General features: G+C 31.9%; 1 protein-coding gene across 6 annotated transcripts in view; it reads right to left on the minus strand.

Annotated features, from left to right (window-relative positions):
* The window catches only part of LOC107440307 (serine/threonine-protein kinase Wnk), a 101322-nt gene that overhangs the window by 59691 nt on the left and 23935 nt on the right, over window positions 1-17696 (minus strand). The gene's annotated exons all lie outside the window — the stretch shown is intronic.

The following is a 17696-nucleotide window of genomic DNA, read 5'->3' on the forward strand; positions in this document are numbered from 1 at the left end:
ATGTCTTTACAATTTAAAAACTCCTTGAAAAAGTTTTTTTTTGCAATAACGGACCCTATTTGCACAAATTCATAAAAGCGGACCCTGGTTGAAAGAATGTGAGTAATTTTTTCACAATTTCACGAAAAACGGACCTTTCACAAAATGTCTGGACAGACCCCTGATAGTATATATAGGTCTAGAATCTTTTCAAAAAATTTTTTTATTCAAGTGACACTCTTTGCACAACTCATTTAGTTAAAAGCTATCTCATCAATTACAGTTATAATATTTAAAAACAGAATTTACCATAGCTTGCTTAACTTTATACTATTGTGCCAGTTGAAAAAGTATTAAGTTCTCTAAACTTAAACTTTTTCAAATAATATTTAGTTAAAAAAGTGCATATACATTTCAGATTAAAAGTTACACTAGGCAAACAGTCTTAAATAAATTAGATAGTACTTTTAAAAATATTAAAATAATTAACTTGAATTTATAACAACTATAAACTATACACACAATTGGTGAAAATTAAATTTTAAAATATTTCATTAAAATATATGTTTTCCTTTTGAATGTACTTAAATACATTAAACTGCACTTAAAAAAAAATAGAAAGAAAAAACCCAGAATGTGTTTACACAATACGAATACATAAATAAAAATAATTTTAGCATAGAGCTTAAATAAGAACTGTTTTTTTAATTGTTAAATTGCAATAAATACGTTATGATTTATATTCTCTCTGGACCTTTTATTTAATTCCCCCCCCCCCTCTTTTTCATTTACTTTCGGCAACAGCTGAAGTGCGAGTTCATAAAATAAAAATCTTGAGAGATGGATTTTCTTTGTTTGAAAAATCCTTACATAAAGCAAAATGAGAAAAAATAAAATGTTAAAAATGCAATGGCTTCTGAACAAATTGGAATTAGGGAGGAAAAAAAACAAATGTTTAGATTATTATTTTTTTTTTTTGTAAGGAAAAAAATTGCTTTTGTTAAACACAGTAGAGTCCAGATTATTCGAATGAATGTGGACCACGACTGACTCGGATAACCTAAAAACTCGGTTAAAGCGAAGAGTATAAAAAAGGAAAGGAAAAAAAAAAATAGGTATAAATGTAATACATTTAACAAATACAAAATTTATACGAGTAGGTACACCACAAAGAACTCATATTATAATTAAAAAGCACTTAATTAAGCCTTTTTTCGTGGCACACGAACTAAAATACATTAGTTGTAATTTTTTTGTGGACAATTTTCGTTAAAAACTATATGGGTTTAAAGTACTTTTCTTTGTTTAAAAAAAAATCCTAATTTCTTCATTTCAGTGAAATTTAACATACCAATGGCGCTAAAAATTTATTTCTCAGGTAAAAATCTACTTCATATTTTGCTTTGAAATTCAATACTTTTGTTTTGTACAACTTGGTAAAAATCTGACAGTAATATTTAATGTTCCTTCAAACATAAAAGAGTCCTATATAAAATTTTGATGAAGTTGCGGCTCGCCATTTGACTGACGTTTTTAATTGCGGCCCCCGGCCTCATGTAAGTTGGAAACCCCTGTTCTATAGACTCAATAGCATTTTCAATAGCTTTTAGTCCATCTGTATGAGAGATTTTTATAGGTTGATTTTCATCGTCACTATCTTCATCATCTTCGCTAGATTCCTTTTCATTATTGACGATAACGATCATTTCATCTTATCAAGTTATTGGATTTCATTTTCCTGAGTGTTTGAAAGATAAAATTCAGAATTTTTTTTCCGCGGTTTTTTTAAATATAAAAAAATAAACTAGAACAAAAAAAAAATATCCTGGAAATATTTGATAGTTCGGTTAAAGCGGAAATTAAATTATGATTGTATTTTAAGTTTTTTAGATTCTATATTGCAGACATAATCACTTAGCTTGTATTAAAGACGACTCAGTAGCTCACTTTATTTTCATTGAAATTGATTTAGAAATAAATTATTCGATATTACGCAAAAATATCGATTAAAAAAATTATAATAGTAAAAACAGATGATGTAAAGGCAAAGTAATAATAATAAAGATTGGTTGAAAAAAACTGCATCAATTTTCATTGGTTGGAACAAAAAAATATATAAATAAATTGTGTCAAAATACCTTAACTTTTCTCAATGTAAATAGAACATCAGTATCTTTTTCATAAATCGAAAAAAATAACGTCGAATTTATTAACAGTTGAAATTGATTTAGTAATAAATAAGAAAAGTGAAGATAATGCGTTCTCCCAGAGTTATCTTTTATCTTGCCTTAACAATCGTGACATTTAAATTGCCAAATAAATTCACGTTTTCATGCTTTGCTTTATTCCCTAAATAAGCCAAACTTATAAGATAAATACAACGCAAGAAAGATGTTTTCAACTGAACACCTTTTATTTCAAACACGATTAATCGATACTGAAAAACTACCAACTTGAATTGAAAATTTCTTACAAAGAAGCAGTTAAATAACAATTGTTTCTTTATACCTTAAAGCGCAAATAGATATTTTAAAGTGGTAGTTTATCAATTGTGATTCTTGGTTTAATAAATTCGATTTAGTAGATTTTTATCCACCACCATTTCTAAATAATTCGTAGGTTTATATAATTCACCACTTTATAGTACTTATGTCATGCTATACCTTTCAAAAAGCAAGTAAAAATAGTCAAATATTTGCAAAATTCAGTTTGTAGTTATTTACAGTTTTTTTAATTACTATTTTGGCGTGTGCGGTGTGCGGAGCAATTGGCATATCTGCCAACATTCTGTTGCGAGTTGTTGTTTACAGTGCAATCTCAAGATCATTTCTATATCAAGAAATGATATGCCAAGGGGTTAAGAGAAATATTACTACCATAAAAAAAGAAAGAAAAGAAAGGGGAAAAAAAAAACATTTTCCTCAACGCTCGGCAGTCAGCTATGCAGTCCATTAATTTGAAAGCGAACAGATTAAAGATTAACAGACTATCGTGGGCCAAGAGAATCGGGGCAGGATAGTTGTAATTCGGTCGGCATGGCGCACAGGCCGCTTTTACTAGACAAGTTGAAACCCAGCGATTGGAAACTAGATGGGCTAAGAGCTGTCACTGGTAATAGAATGCCAGTACTTCACTATAACAATTTATGTTAAAACCATCGTTGAACAGCCGACCCAATTTTTTGGATTTGCGACTACTAATGTTTAACTCCGTAGCCTTGTAATTTTGAACCCAATAGAGAAAACAAGGGAACTTTTGGATCAAGTATTTGGAGAAATTTGCCTTCGTGGAGGACTCTTAGATGGAACTAATCTGCATTTCGGTTACATGGAGAAGAAAACCACGAAAACCTCCCACGGTTAGCCTGAGGGTAAGGGGACTCTAACCCATGATTCGTCTACCACTGAGGATATTTTACATCAGCACTGGTCGGATACGGAATTCCTATCAATCAGTCATCTCTGGGATTCGAACCCGGTTCACCTCATTGGATGGTGATCACAGTTTGAAAATAAATTCTAAGAACTTCGGCACTTTTCGTTAACTTTTTTTTAATTTAAAGAAAAGTTAATATATTTGTGTGCCCCAAATTTAACTTGTAAAAAAATAATTGCAATGGTTACGAAACCATACATCTCTTAAGTGAGTCTGCAAAAATGGAAAAAATATATATAGTCGGGTAAATGAATCATGGAGCCCAGGGTAGTTATCAGTCAAAATTGTTCGGGAAAGACCCGAATTGTAAAGTTTGATGAAGATATCGTACACATGCTTACTGTCTGTTCAGTTTATGAAGATTTAAGAATTATATTTTTCCCGAAAAATTTCAACTTTGAAACCATTAAAAAAAACTGGAACCAAAAGAAAACAAACAAAGGAATTGAAGAGATTTTTAAAAAACTTTTGGAAAAGAGAATTGGGGATTTGGCCTAAACTGATCCTTCAATAGTATTCCCTGGATGCCCCGCATGGGGGAGAGACAGGGTTAAAGCCGAGCTGGTAAATGCATGAAAAGAAACAAACATGCGTGCAGCCGTAACTAGCACGTTATTTTCAGAACAATTCTAAAAAAACATAACACATATATACATCGATCTCTTAATTAATAGACATAAAAAATAAAAAAATAAAAAAAAAAACTTGCATGTTGCTTAACAGGTATTTATCATATTATATAACAACCAGAAATAATAAGAAAAAATAAACAGCTGGAAGAAAAGAAAAAAAAGGGTGTACATGAGATAATATTTAAGAAAAAGATAGCTGCTCCATTCTGTCTAAATTTATATGAGGAAGCAGCATCATCGATTCTAATAACATCTACATTTCTCATTCTTGTGCCAAAAAATATGAGCCCATAAATTTCTCTCCTATTTTTTTCCCAGAGAGTCTTTTGTCTGGACGGGCTCACTTGGCACTTTCTTTGTTTTACATTTCTTTAATCAGCATCCATATAAAAGAGTTCGGCGAAAGAAAGAAAAGCTTTTATATAAAGTAAATTTAAAAATATGTAATTTTTTAATTTTTTTTATTTAAAGATACACAACTAAGAAGTGTGAAACAAAGATGAACATTTGTTTAGAAGATAAATTTCACGCAATTTCTCCCTTTTTTACAAAAGAATTCCATGGGGTAAAAATATGTGGAATGGGACATAAAAGCTTGTGAATAAAAATGAACATTAGTAAGAGAATATTTTCGTTTATTTTATTTTTTTCTTTTATTTTTATTTTGTTTATAAAAATAATACGTATTCGAAAAGGAAGAAAAGAATCAAAATATTATAGTATAGCTCTCTATATATAAAATAAGCTCCCCCCCCCCCAAAAAAAAAACTTTAAAACTTTAATCAATTTTCTTTATAAAATCGCGAAAAAGTCTAGGTAACTCAAGATTTTTCTTTTTTTTAAAGGGGGGGGGGCAATAATTTATAATAATGAATTTTTGGTTATCAAAATGCTTGAGAACCAAAGAAAAAAAAAACAAGTATGAATATCCATGTTGTCAAAACATGTTTTCGTTTCCTGATTTTTTTAACTTAAAATGTAAAATTGATTTATAATCCTAAATAAAATTCATTCCTATCCTAACACATTATAAGTGTCTCTTAAAACTTAAAAATCCGATCTTTGTATCAAAAAATAATTCAATAATTTAATTCTTCATTATTTTTTGCCTCATTTCACTTCGTTAATAATTCAGCATTCAAATGTAATAAATGATAAAATTATTATTTTAAAAACTTGTGTCTATATAGCTTACTATGGTAATTTCAATGTGGTACTAATCAATAGTGCTATTTATTTAGTTTAACTGATTTTTTAAAATTTCCTAAAATTACATTCTTATCTATATTTAATAACTACTATTATTAACAGATGGCAATAAAGTAGCTATTCAAAGTCATGCTTAAGCACAATGTTTTGATTATAGCAGTAAAAACAAGCTATTTAAAGGGGTGATTAAATCGCGCATATAAAAGCACGCCTTCAACCTCTCTTGGCTACAAAATTGACCTTGAAATAAAAGCAAGGGGATAAAAAAAAGAAAGAATCATTTTGGCTTTGAAACTGCTGACGATGTAAAAAAAGGTTAATGTGTTTATTGAAAGAATTCTTGATTGAAAAAGTCTGTTAAGAATCACATCGAGAGAAATACCGCAATAATCATAGAATTTAAGTTAAAATAATTAGTAGAAAGATGTCAGCAGTCGCTCAATTTTTTTTCAAAGAAATTAACACAATTCTTATACATTCACTTTTTAAAAGTTTGTTAAACAAAAATAAAAGATAAAATTAAAGTTTTTCATATTTAATGCGATTCATTATTTAATTATTTTTTTTTATGAATAGCATCGCTATGGCAACTATTAATATGAACGATTTGGTATAGCCATTAGAGATGAGTTTGGGCTCACTTTTGGAGGTCTGGAGCCCAGGACATACGTGTAATTTCTTCTGTTCTTAGCATAAGTGTAACTAATCTTTAAAAATATACGATAAAAATGATAGTTAAATAATTATAGATTAATAATAGGCGAATATATGTGATATTAAATTTAAAAAAAAAGGGGAAGAAATGTTTACGCTTCTCAGGGGTCTGTTTAGAAGATATTGGGTCCGTTAATGGACCCTTCACAAAATATCTTTTCATAAAAACGGACCCTTCACAAAATAATTTATCTTTTAATCGGACCCTTCACAAATTTGTTTATCTTCATTATTGTTTTGTTAATCGAATAAATCCTTCCCAGGAAGGGGGGGGAGGAGAAAGACAGATGTAAACGAACTAAATTTTGTCTTTGGCAGACGCTTCTTCCTTTATTCGTCCGAAATGAATATTCTGCTATCAGCAGTATAGGCTAAATACCAAATATTTGTATGTTGCTTCGCTAATTTAGTAGCTGCAATTGCTGTTTATTTTTTAAAATTTAATTTTTTTAATTATAATTTTTCAGTGTTGAGCATAATCTTGTACGTCTTTACAATTTAAAAACTCCATGAAAAAAAAATTTTTTTTTTTACAATAACGGACCCTATTTGCACAAATTCACAAAAGCGGACCCTGGTTGAAAGAATGTGACTTAACCTTTATTTTATATTCACAAATTACGAGTAATTTTTTCACAATTTTACAAAAACGGACCTTTCACAAAATGTCTGGACAGACCCCTGCTTCTGTTACGTACTTTTCTGAACGTACTTTTGCAGACAAGAACTACACTATATTTGGAGCCTCTGCTCGTTAACGCTCACCTACCCCAAAGGGTGCTCGTTTCACATCTTTCACATCTACCCATCACGGAGCGACGTATAACGGTCGTTATTTTATTTTATAACCGTCGTCAAACAGCCGACCCAATTTTTTGACTTTACGACTTCTCATGTTCAACTCCGTAGCCTCGTAATTTTGAAACCAATCCAGAAGACAAAGGAACTCCTGGATTAAGTATTGGGAGAAATATGACTTCGAGGATTTTTTGATGGATATAACCGGCATTTGCGTTACCTGGAGGAGAAATCCACGAAACCCTCCAACGGTTAGCCTGACGACAAGGGGACTCTAACCCATGATCCGTCTACCACTGAAGATATCTTTACGTTAGCTCTGTGGTCGGTGAGAGCCGGGTATGGAATTCATATCGACCAGTCATCGCTGGGATTCGAACCCGGGTCACCTCATTGAAAGGCGAACTCTCTATCCCCTGAGCCACCACGGCTCAAAGCCTGATAATGAAAACTCCAAAATGACTAAAAAAAAATATTTAAAAAAAAATCTTAAATTGAACACCTAAACTTTAACCTGACACGAAAAACAGAAGTTAAAGATAATTTTTATACCTTGTAAATTTTTAATTTTTTATTTTTAAAAACTGAACCAGATGCCCGTTTAAAAGCAGTAAAAAAGTTATTCAAAATTTTATTATGAGTCCGAAACCTTTTTTCAAAAAACGAGCTCTGGCTAAGCCCATCTCTCGCTAATAGCTATGGAATATAGGAAGGAAAAATAATGAGAAACAGAGAATCGGTATAACAAGGAATCAGAGAAATGGAAATGAGTCAGCGAATAAATTAACAGAAGTTTAATATTAACCTATCAATATTGGTATTGCAGTCGACGCATACATTAAAAGAAGAAAAAATTCAGTAATTATCGAAACGGCTTAAAAAAAAATAAGTATTATTAATTCTTATAATAGTAGTTCCAAAGTCATAAAATTTTTCCTTACAATAAATGTCTGTTTTTCAGAAATTTACATCTAGGTACATTAAATGTGTCGCAGCTGTAAAAGGTCCAAAATAAATTTTTAAATTTTATGAGTTGAAATTCAGGATTTGTAAAGCTTTAGAAATTTTATGACTGACAAAGTTGCTGAATGCGGTTGAGGGATCTATCTCTACCTCACATCTTGAAACAAAAATACATCTCATTAAAATTCATGTTTTCAAAGGTAAATATGATAAAATTAGCTTTTATATTTTGCACAATTTTAAAAATTTAACTATTGATTGAAAAAGAGAAGAAATAAAACAATCTTTATTTAGAATTAATTAAAAGAAATATAATTAATATTCAGAAAAATTATTAAGAATAATAATTCTAATAAATATTGTATAGAATTATTCTTCCGAAGAATAATTCTAGTATTAAGATTGAGTAACTATCATATCAAGAATATAGAATAAAATTATGAAGAACAAGTCATTATTTAGAATTACCATGAAGAGTAATAATTCTAATAAGAATTGTTACTCTTCTATTTAGAATTTAAAAAAACAACAAAAATACATCTCTATTTAGAATTTAAGAAAACAACATTAATTTCATAAACTGTCCAATAATTTCATTTGTGAGAAAATTTTGAATAGTTTTTAAAAAAAAATAGGAATGCAGAGTTGAGAATGGAACAAAGACCTAATTGAAATATTTCGTGTCTGAATTTTCTCAGTTAAAAGGAATTCTCGATTTAAAAATGCAGCGAGGCTTCAAATGATATGACCTATTCGCATCCAGGAAATCTACGCATTAACAGCAATAATCGCCGCGTATCTTTCCTTTCCTGTCATACTAAACAAAATAACAAATTACTTACTCTTTCATTATTACTTACTCTTTCGGAGTGTGAGATAAGAAGAATCAACCACTTCCGACCTAGTTAGACAATGACATATTTGCCATTGGTTTTTTTTTTTTTAATTGTAACACAAAACAAAATTTTGAACTAAAGCAGAACATCTTAAAAATAAACTCGGCTAATAATACCTCACATTTAATAAATTGTTTTAATGCTTCGGCTGTAAAAAAACTTCTTTTTTCTCCACTAATGTTTTAGGGATTTTACTATCTTGCAAGCGAAATCGAAGTAGTCTTGTCTTTTTTTTCTTTTTTTCTCCCGATTATCCCGACAAGATATGATTGTTCCATAACTGTAATCATCGTTTCTTACACGTTTTTGGAACATCATTTCTATTTACAATATATATATANTATATATATATATGTCCCGCGCTAAGCATTCACCACCTCGCCAAATGCTATAAAATCGTAAAATGTATTTTGGCGAATGATTTTTACCACTGGAGAGAAAGAAATATTTTTTAACTCGATCCTCAAAATAATGTCAAAATGAATTTTTCTAAACAAAACGATATTTGTTTTTTTATTAGATTACAGTAATTTTCTGTATAAAACCAAATAGAATGGGGTCCAAATAATATAAGCCTGAAACAAACTATTGTAAAAAAAATTTCTACATGAAAAAAATTTATAATAGAAAATTGTTAAGATTTGCATTTGGCGAAGACTTTCGAAAATTAGCGAGTGAATACTTTCGATATTTGGCTAATTTACTGGCTAATAATTTAAAATCCTTAGCGCGGGCCCTGCATGCATACATATATATATAGATAGATAGGTTTTTCGGTTCGATTTCAGAGGGTGGAAAATGAAGTCTGATATTGAGAATATCTTGGGAAATGCAGCAGAGTTGCAGGCAAAATGCAGAAAGCAGGAATCCTTCCCATCGAACCCAGCTCAGTATGCGGACCGTAAGTATTTCATCAAACATGTAAAATGATCGACTCTTTCATATGATACAGACTGACGGTACACCGAAATGGATTGTGTTTGAATAAATTGTGAAAAACGAAGAAGAGAACAATGTGAAAACCATGCTTTTGCATAATGCGTGGTGAAAATCTTAATTTCGAAAAGGGAAAATTAAGCACTTTGAAAACAGTTAATAAAAAATTTAAAAAGGAAAAGCGAAAATAAGCACCTTTAAGTACTTTTTAAAATACGTTACGCACCATGTCCTTGACTGTTGAGAAATAGATAAAATTCTAGCAGTCATCTTTAGATTAAAGTTAAATCAATTAATAGTATAAGCATGTGCAAAAACGTCAGGTCAAATTTGAATGATATCGTGGATAAATATTTTAGCAGTGTTGCGTTAAGCATTCCCGTTTAAAAACACAGAAAAACAGAATTTCCTGCTTTAACTATAAACATACCTACATTAAATTGAATGCGTTTTAGTGTCAAATTATGAAATAATTTTAACATAGACCCTAAAATCCGTTTGTAGAACTATGTGAATGGTGATTCAATGAACATTTTATGCGAATTAGAGTAGAATCCCGATTATCTGATTTTCCGCTCTAACCGAGCTATTAAATATTTCATGGATTTTTTTTTGTTCTAAACTGCTGTTTGTAGAAAATGCAACACCATGAAGGAATCATCAGAATCAAATGAAATATTATTTTAATAATGGATATAGGATATTATGCAAATTAATAAAGTTTCAGAGCCATCGCGCGTGCGTGGCGCGCGCAGCGCCCTCTGAATTGATGCTGAAAGCGTATAAATAAAGTGCTGTAGCGGGACGTTGAAAATAGTCTATGATTATTTGTTAGTGGCAAACGTTTAGTGAGACCTGAGTATGCCTCCACGACGGAAGAATAAGAAATTCAAGCAACTTACGGAGTTTGAACGAGGGAGGATAATCGGCCTTCGAGAAGGAGGATTTTCCTATCGCGCAATAGCAGCTCGTATGCAGCGGAACAGTTCCACAGTGATGCGAGTTTGGAAGCAGTGGACCGACGAGCACCGAACAACTCGAAAAACAGGCACTGGACGACAGAAGGTGACGTCAGAGCGCGATGATCGACACCTGCTCCGCATGGCGGTGAATGATCGCACAGCTTCCTCCAGGCAGCTGGCAGCACATTGGTCTACTGCTACAGGTGTACAATTGTCGGCTTCGTCAATTCGTCGTCGTCTGCTGCGCCGTGGATTGCGTGCAAGGGTGCCATTATACAGGATTCCCCTCACGGCGGATCATCGACGGCTGCGTCGGCAGTGGGCTCTTGAGCACAGAGACTGGCGAGCTGATTGGCACCAAGTTGTCTTTTCAGATGAATCACGCTTCAATTTGTGGACCCATGATGGCCGTGTTCGTGTTAGACGTTATGCCGGTCAACGCTGCCTTCCTGAGTGTATTATTGAACGACATAGTGGTCGAACACCCGGAGTTATGGTCTGGGGTGCGATTTCGTATCATGGACGATCCAATTTGATACGAATTGAGGGTAATCTCAATAGCAACAGATACGTCCGTGAAGTGCTACAGCCCGAAGTCGTTCCTTTCCTTCAAGGCATCCCTGGAGCTATCTTTCAGCAGGATAATGCACGCCCACATGTTGCGCGGACTGTTAGAGACTTCTGTTCAGCACAACGCATGCAACTTCTTCCTTGGCCTGCTTATTCGCCGGATATGTCGCCTATTGAGCACGTGTGGGATATGGTTGGTCGGCGTCTCACTCGTGATCCGCGTCCTGCAGTTTCCAAAGACGAACTTTGGTTGCGCATACAAGCGATATGGAATTCTCTTCCTCAAGCAGATATTCAACATCTGTTTGACTCCATGCCACGTCGTATAGCAGCACTTATTGCAGCGCGTGGTGGCTGCACCAAATACTGATTTCGGACGCTTAATTTGTTTCTTTTGTTTTGAAAATTTCATCATTTATTTGTATCAGTACAAGTCGTTTCTGCATTAAATTTCATTTGATTCTGATGATTCTTTCATGGTGTTGCATTTTCTACAAACACCAGTTTAGTTTATTTTTAAAACTACCACCGAAAACAAATTCTTAATTTTATCTTCCAAGCACTCAGGAAAACAAGATGACGGACAACACGAGATTGCTGTGGAAATGATCGTTAATGTCATCAATAATGAAAAGGAATCTAGCGAAGATGATAAAGACAGTGACGATGAAAATCAACTAATAAAAATCTCTCAAACAGATGGACTAAAAGCTATCGAAATTGCTATTCAATATATAGAACAGGGGTTTCCAACTTACATGAGGCCGGGGGCCGCAATTAAAAACATCAATCAATTGGCGGGCCGCAACAAAACTTTATATAGGAGTCTTTTACGTTTGAAGGAACATTAATATTACTGTCAGATTTTCATATAAGTTGATCAAAACAAAAGTATTGAATTGCAAATTAAAATATGAAGTAGATTTTTACCTGAGAAAAAAAATTTTTTTTGCGCCGCTGGTATGTTAAATTTCACAGAAATGAAGAAATTAGGATTTATTTTTCTTTTTAACGAAGAAAAGTACTTTTTAACTTTAAAGTTTTATACGAAAATTGTCCACAAAAAAGTGACAACTAATATATTTTAGTTCGCGGGCCACAAAAAAAGGTTTCGCGGGGCGGATGTGGCCCGCGGGCAGCCAGTTGGTAACCACTGATGTAGAACAAGAGGCGACGCGACACCTGCCTTCCAATTACCCCTAAAAAAAAATGGTGAAACATTGCTGTAAAAAGGCGCCCAAGTAATGTAAAACAAAAAACGGTTAAGGACTTAAAATAAAAACTCTAAAATGAAAACTCTCTTCTCGTAAAGTATGTTCATTAAGTGCTTTTAAGTAAGCTTTTTAATTATAATATGATTTCTATTTGGTGTACTCGTATAAATTTTGTATTTGTTAAATATATTGCATTTATACCTACACTTTTTCTTTCCTTTTTTTTTAATACTCTTCGCTTTAACCGAGTTTTTCGGTTATCCGAGTCAGTCGTGGTCCACATTCATTCGGATAATCGGGATGTATTTTGTTATTCCGCCGTTAAGGAAGAATATAGACAGATACCCTTAAGCAACCATAACTTTAAAAAAAAACTAAAAAGAGATATTCAATCTTCAATTTGTTTCGTCCTTTTTGGAAGAAAAAAAAAAGATTCCAGTTCTGAAAACCAATCAAAAGCAAAGGTAAATAAAACTATTTAAAATGATTGATTAAAGTTTCATTAAAATTTCGTACTTGAGCTCAATTAAAAGGAATTGTTGGCGATGCGAAACACAACAGATCCTTGAATGAAAGAACAGCCAAGGTTAACTTCTTTAAACGTCACTCAGCTTTAATGCGAATGAATTTTTATAAAAAGGGAGAGTAGGACGTTTATGATTCATACGTAGAGAAATGAAAATAGTAAAGTAATTTATAAGGGTCAAGACCAGTGCTCGGAAAAACTAAATTTTCTTTGTACTTAAATTAAACTACTTTATTACATCTGTAATTAATTACAACTACTGTTTTTTAAATGAAGCGACTACAAACTACTTCCGAAATGCAGTCACTTCTTCGCTACTGTTAGATAATTTGGATGAGTGTATTCTCAAAATTTATTAAAATAAAGAATTACAAAATTTTTCACATTATACTGTTTCATATTACAGTGAGGAACCCGTTATCCGGAAATCAGAAAACCGGAAAACCAAAAAAAAGGAATGAATTTCGATAAATTTTCCCGCCATTTAAAAAAAAAAAAAATTTTTTTTTCCTCATAAGATTTTAGGATTTTTCGTTCTTTATTGAAAGATGTTTACCTTACCATCATTTTGAAAATAATAATTAGTGATTTACTTCATCGTTTTTTCTTCTTTTTAAGATTATTTCCAAATATTATTTTTTTTAGTTGGGTTTAGCAATAAAAAAAACGGCTTTTTGTAGCGATTCAGAAAACCGGAAAAATCAGTTATCCGGTATAGCGATGGTCCCGATCGTTCCGGATAATCGGTTCCCTAGTGTATTTCTGTTTAAGAAGGCGAGGGGTACACTGCCGTTCTATTGAGAGAAAAAATATGCGTAAGTGCATCCCGATAAATTTCGAGAAAAGTGATTTTTTTTTTTTTTTTATTATTGCTAAGATGAGTCGTGATAGCTTAGGCGGGATAGAGAGCGTTCGATACGAATTCCGCACGCGTCTTGCACCGATCACAGTGCTGACTTAAAGTATTCTCAGTAGTAGACGGATCATGGGTTAGAATTTCTCCCAATACTTGATCCAGGCCCTTGTCTTCTGGATCGGGTTCAAAATTAGCTAAACATCAGTAGTCGCAAACCCAAAAAATTGGATCAGCTGTTCAACGACGGTTACAAAATATGCTATAAGACAAAATAGAATTTCAGAAGGAAAAAAAAAAAAAGATTTTTTTTATTTTTGCAATATAGTTTATACTAAAATGCCAAGCGTGAAAAATTACAATTCTTAATTTTTTGTCGCTCACGTTAATGTTTCTACTGTACGGCAGTATATGCACAGCGCGCGCAAACAAAATAAACGGACCATCCTGAATAACTTTTGATGTAATTTTTTTTTGTTCACGAATTTATTGATTTTTTNNAAAAAAACATCCAATATTATACTTGCAGTGTTTTCATAGATCCGAATTGATTCAACACGTATCTATTAACATTTTACAAAATAATTTAAATTACATAATAATAATAGTTATTACGAACTAAAACTTATTACTTATTGGATTACCAGAGGGAGAAAAGCACAACCTCTTGATCCTCTTTGAAGCAAAATATTATGTATTCAAACCAGTGTTCTATCAAAAATTCAATAATAACAACAAAATAGTTTAACGAATAAAACCTAGTATGCACATTGATTTAGCGAGAGAAAAAAACTAACTAATTAAATTTCATTACACATCAACTAACCGGTGGCAATCGGCTGTTAGTTGAATGATCAAGGTTTTCTATTAAACTCACAGGATAAAAAGTCTATTTCTTATTATCTATCCAAAAGAACAAAGAGGCACAAGGTCGGCAATTAGCACCTGGCTGTTTACGATTCAATGTTATTCAAGAGCACAACCCCTTTCAGTCGCTGAAAGATGGGGCAGTCGGTCTGACGCCGAAGAGTTACCTGACTGTATACTTGTTTTTAACATTGTTGGCAGCACAAGTGCTATCAATCAACCACGGTAAACACTAACGACTTATATCCGAATAAATGAGGAGTTAATGGAGGACAAATTAGTACTCTCTGTATTGGTAGAGTCTGACATTTTAAAAATTTTTATTATTCGTGTTTACACGATGTGCAGAATGTAAATACAAATAATAAAAAAAAATTTGCACCAGCAGGTAATTGCTCATTTGTCTATAGGTGAAGTAAAAATATGTTGAGGATAAAAACAAACGATATAGCTAGCTAGGTGTGAATAACCGAAAATGAATTCGATAAACCATCTTTTGATGATGTTTTTTTAATGTGCAGAAAGGGTTCGACTGAAATTCTAAAAACAAAATTTAAATAATTTTTAAAAAAAAATTCTCACGGTCACGTGGGATGTATGACGGACCAATTACTTATTTCCTTTTATTTGAATATCGCTTGCAACATGCAAAATGGTAGCGAAATTCATACCTTATATCATACGAGAAAATTAAACATTTATTCCTTCAATGAGTTATAAATACAGACTGATGTTTTGTATTTTACATACAAAAATAATAACTATTAATACTTTTATTAAAAAAAAACATTTTTTTTTTCACTTTAAGAAATAATTTTTTTAAATCATGTTAATTATTTTTAAACATTAAATCCAAAAGTCGACGGTAAATAATTCTGAAGAAATTTAAAAAAAAATTTCAGAAATTTCATTTTATCTCTCGGGAACTATAATTCTATAGACCGTTTTTATTCTAAATATGCCATTTAAAAGCACGCAGTTTAACATGATGTAAAAATTTTTACTTTTTATAATTCAAAAACATTTTTACTCATTTTTAAATACATAAAAAGTAATTATTTTATTTTATAACAGTCGTTGAACAGCCAAACCAATTTTTTGGGTTTACGACTGCCAATACTCAACTCCATAGCCCGATAATTTTGAATCCAATCCAGAAGACAAGAGAACTCTTGGATCAAGTATTGAGGGAAATTTGCTTTCGAGGAGGACTTTTTGATAGAACACGCATTTGCTTTACATGGAGAGGATAAACTACGAAACCTCCCATGGTTAGCCTAAAGCCAAGGAGCTCTAACTCATAATCCGTCTATCACTGAAGATATTTTACGTCAGCAGAGGATATTTTACGTGTGGTCCGTGCGAGCCGGGTGCAGAATTGGAATTGATCAGCCATCATTGGAATTCGAACTCGGCCCACCTCATTGGAAGGCGAAGACTCTATCCCTTAAAGCACCATGGCTCGTTCAAAAGTAACAATTATTTAAAAATCTCTTTTTGCATAAAATGCTATTAAATGTGGTAAATTTAATATTGGATTGGGTATAAATTTTTTTTTAATTTGTCCAATCGCCTAGTTGGTTTCATGAAAAAGCGAAACGAAGTGAAAAGTAGACAAAAATTAAATTAAAAGAACCAAACTTAAGACCGTTCTCATTCAGTAAACAATCAGGATTATATTTTATCTTTTAAGAGAATATCACTACTCTATATATGCTTTATTACAGTCGTTGAACAGCCAACCCAAGTTTTTGGTTTACGACTACTAACGTTCAACTCTGTAATCTTGTAATTTTGCACCCAATCCAGGAGACAAGAGAACTCCAGGATCAAGTATCGGGCGAAATTTTGCCCTCGCGGAGGATTTCCATCTTGGGGTCAGAAATCCAAATCGGTCGAAAAAAGGGTATGTTTATATTTAAAGAAAGTACGTTTTTGTTTCTGATTGCGTAACTAAAAAATATCGTCGACCCTAAACAATTAACATATTTGAGGTCATCCCTTCAAAACATTAAGATTGAGTCTTAAAACGTGATCATTAGATCTAAAGTAATTTAGGGTAGTTCCATTTCTTTTCCCTTTTTTGCAAACTCAAGAGTTAAAGAGTGATTTGCTTATTATTTAATTTACTTTTTTGTAAAATTGAGTTTAGAGTTAAAGAAAAATAATTTAATTGAATTTTGGTTAAGAAAAATTAAGTTAAAGAGCTTGTAGAGGAATGGCTAACAGATTATATACTAGTTCCATTCCTCTTTTTACAACGGCTATTCAAGGTCAAAATGATGTAATGGACAACGAGAGGTCAAAATGGAAGGGTGTCAATTTGCTCACGTATGGCAATTAAAGCTCTCTCTCATTTTCACAATAAGTCTAATAGTTATCACTAGATAGAGAAACAAACGATGCGAAACTTGTTATCACTTAAAAGCGATAACGTAAATAGTAACTGCAAACACTCTCCCAGTATTGGGTGATTACAATAATTAATTAATTAATAGCAAATGTAATTGATTAAACGTTCAAATTTTCCTACACACATGATCGAATTGCTGGGTTATTAATTTCAAGCTTAACAACACTGGCGGGAAAAATACGAGACCAAATATAATCTAATAATTTTATACGAGAATTTCAATTTTTTTAAAATAAGAAACAATTTTTTTTTAACTTTACAGAATTCGCAGCTTAATATGGATTTATTTTAAAACGTATTTTTTCTAATAAAGAGAAGATGAAACAAATTTTAATAATCCTACAGTCGGGCAACGTAACTGGGCTAGGTAATAGAGTTCAGATACTGCGTTGGGGCCGATGCCTTTTCCTTAATTACGGTGGAGACAGGCAACACTGCACTATCTTTATTGTTCAAGGATGAGTTTGGAAAAAACCAAAAAATCTGAAAATCGAAATTTAAAAACGTTGTGTGCAAAACAAATTTTAAATAATTAAAAAAATTCCTTAAATTTGAGGAAGTGTGTATGTAAGAAGCATATATCCGTTGAACATAATAAATTTTTTAATAAAAAATAACAATAAAAACGTCGAATTATGAACAATGCTTAATAAAAATTAATGGTTTTTTTCCTTCAAAAAAATTTTCTGAATTCTAATCTCGATGTGAGATTTTTAAATCGCGTGAATG

Source organism: Parasteatoda tepidariorum, chromosome 3 (assembly GCF_043381705.1).
Source record: "Parasteatoda tepidariorum isolate YZ-2023 chromosome 3, CAS_Ptep_4.0, whole genome shotgun sequence".
Taxonomy (NCBI): Eukaryota; Metazoa; Arthropoda; class Arachnida; order Araneae; family Theridiidae; genus Parasteatoda; species Parasteatoda tepidariorum.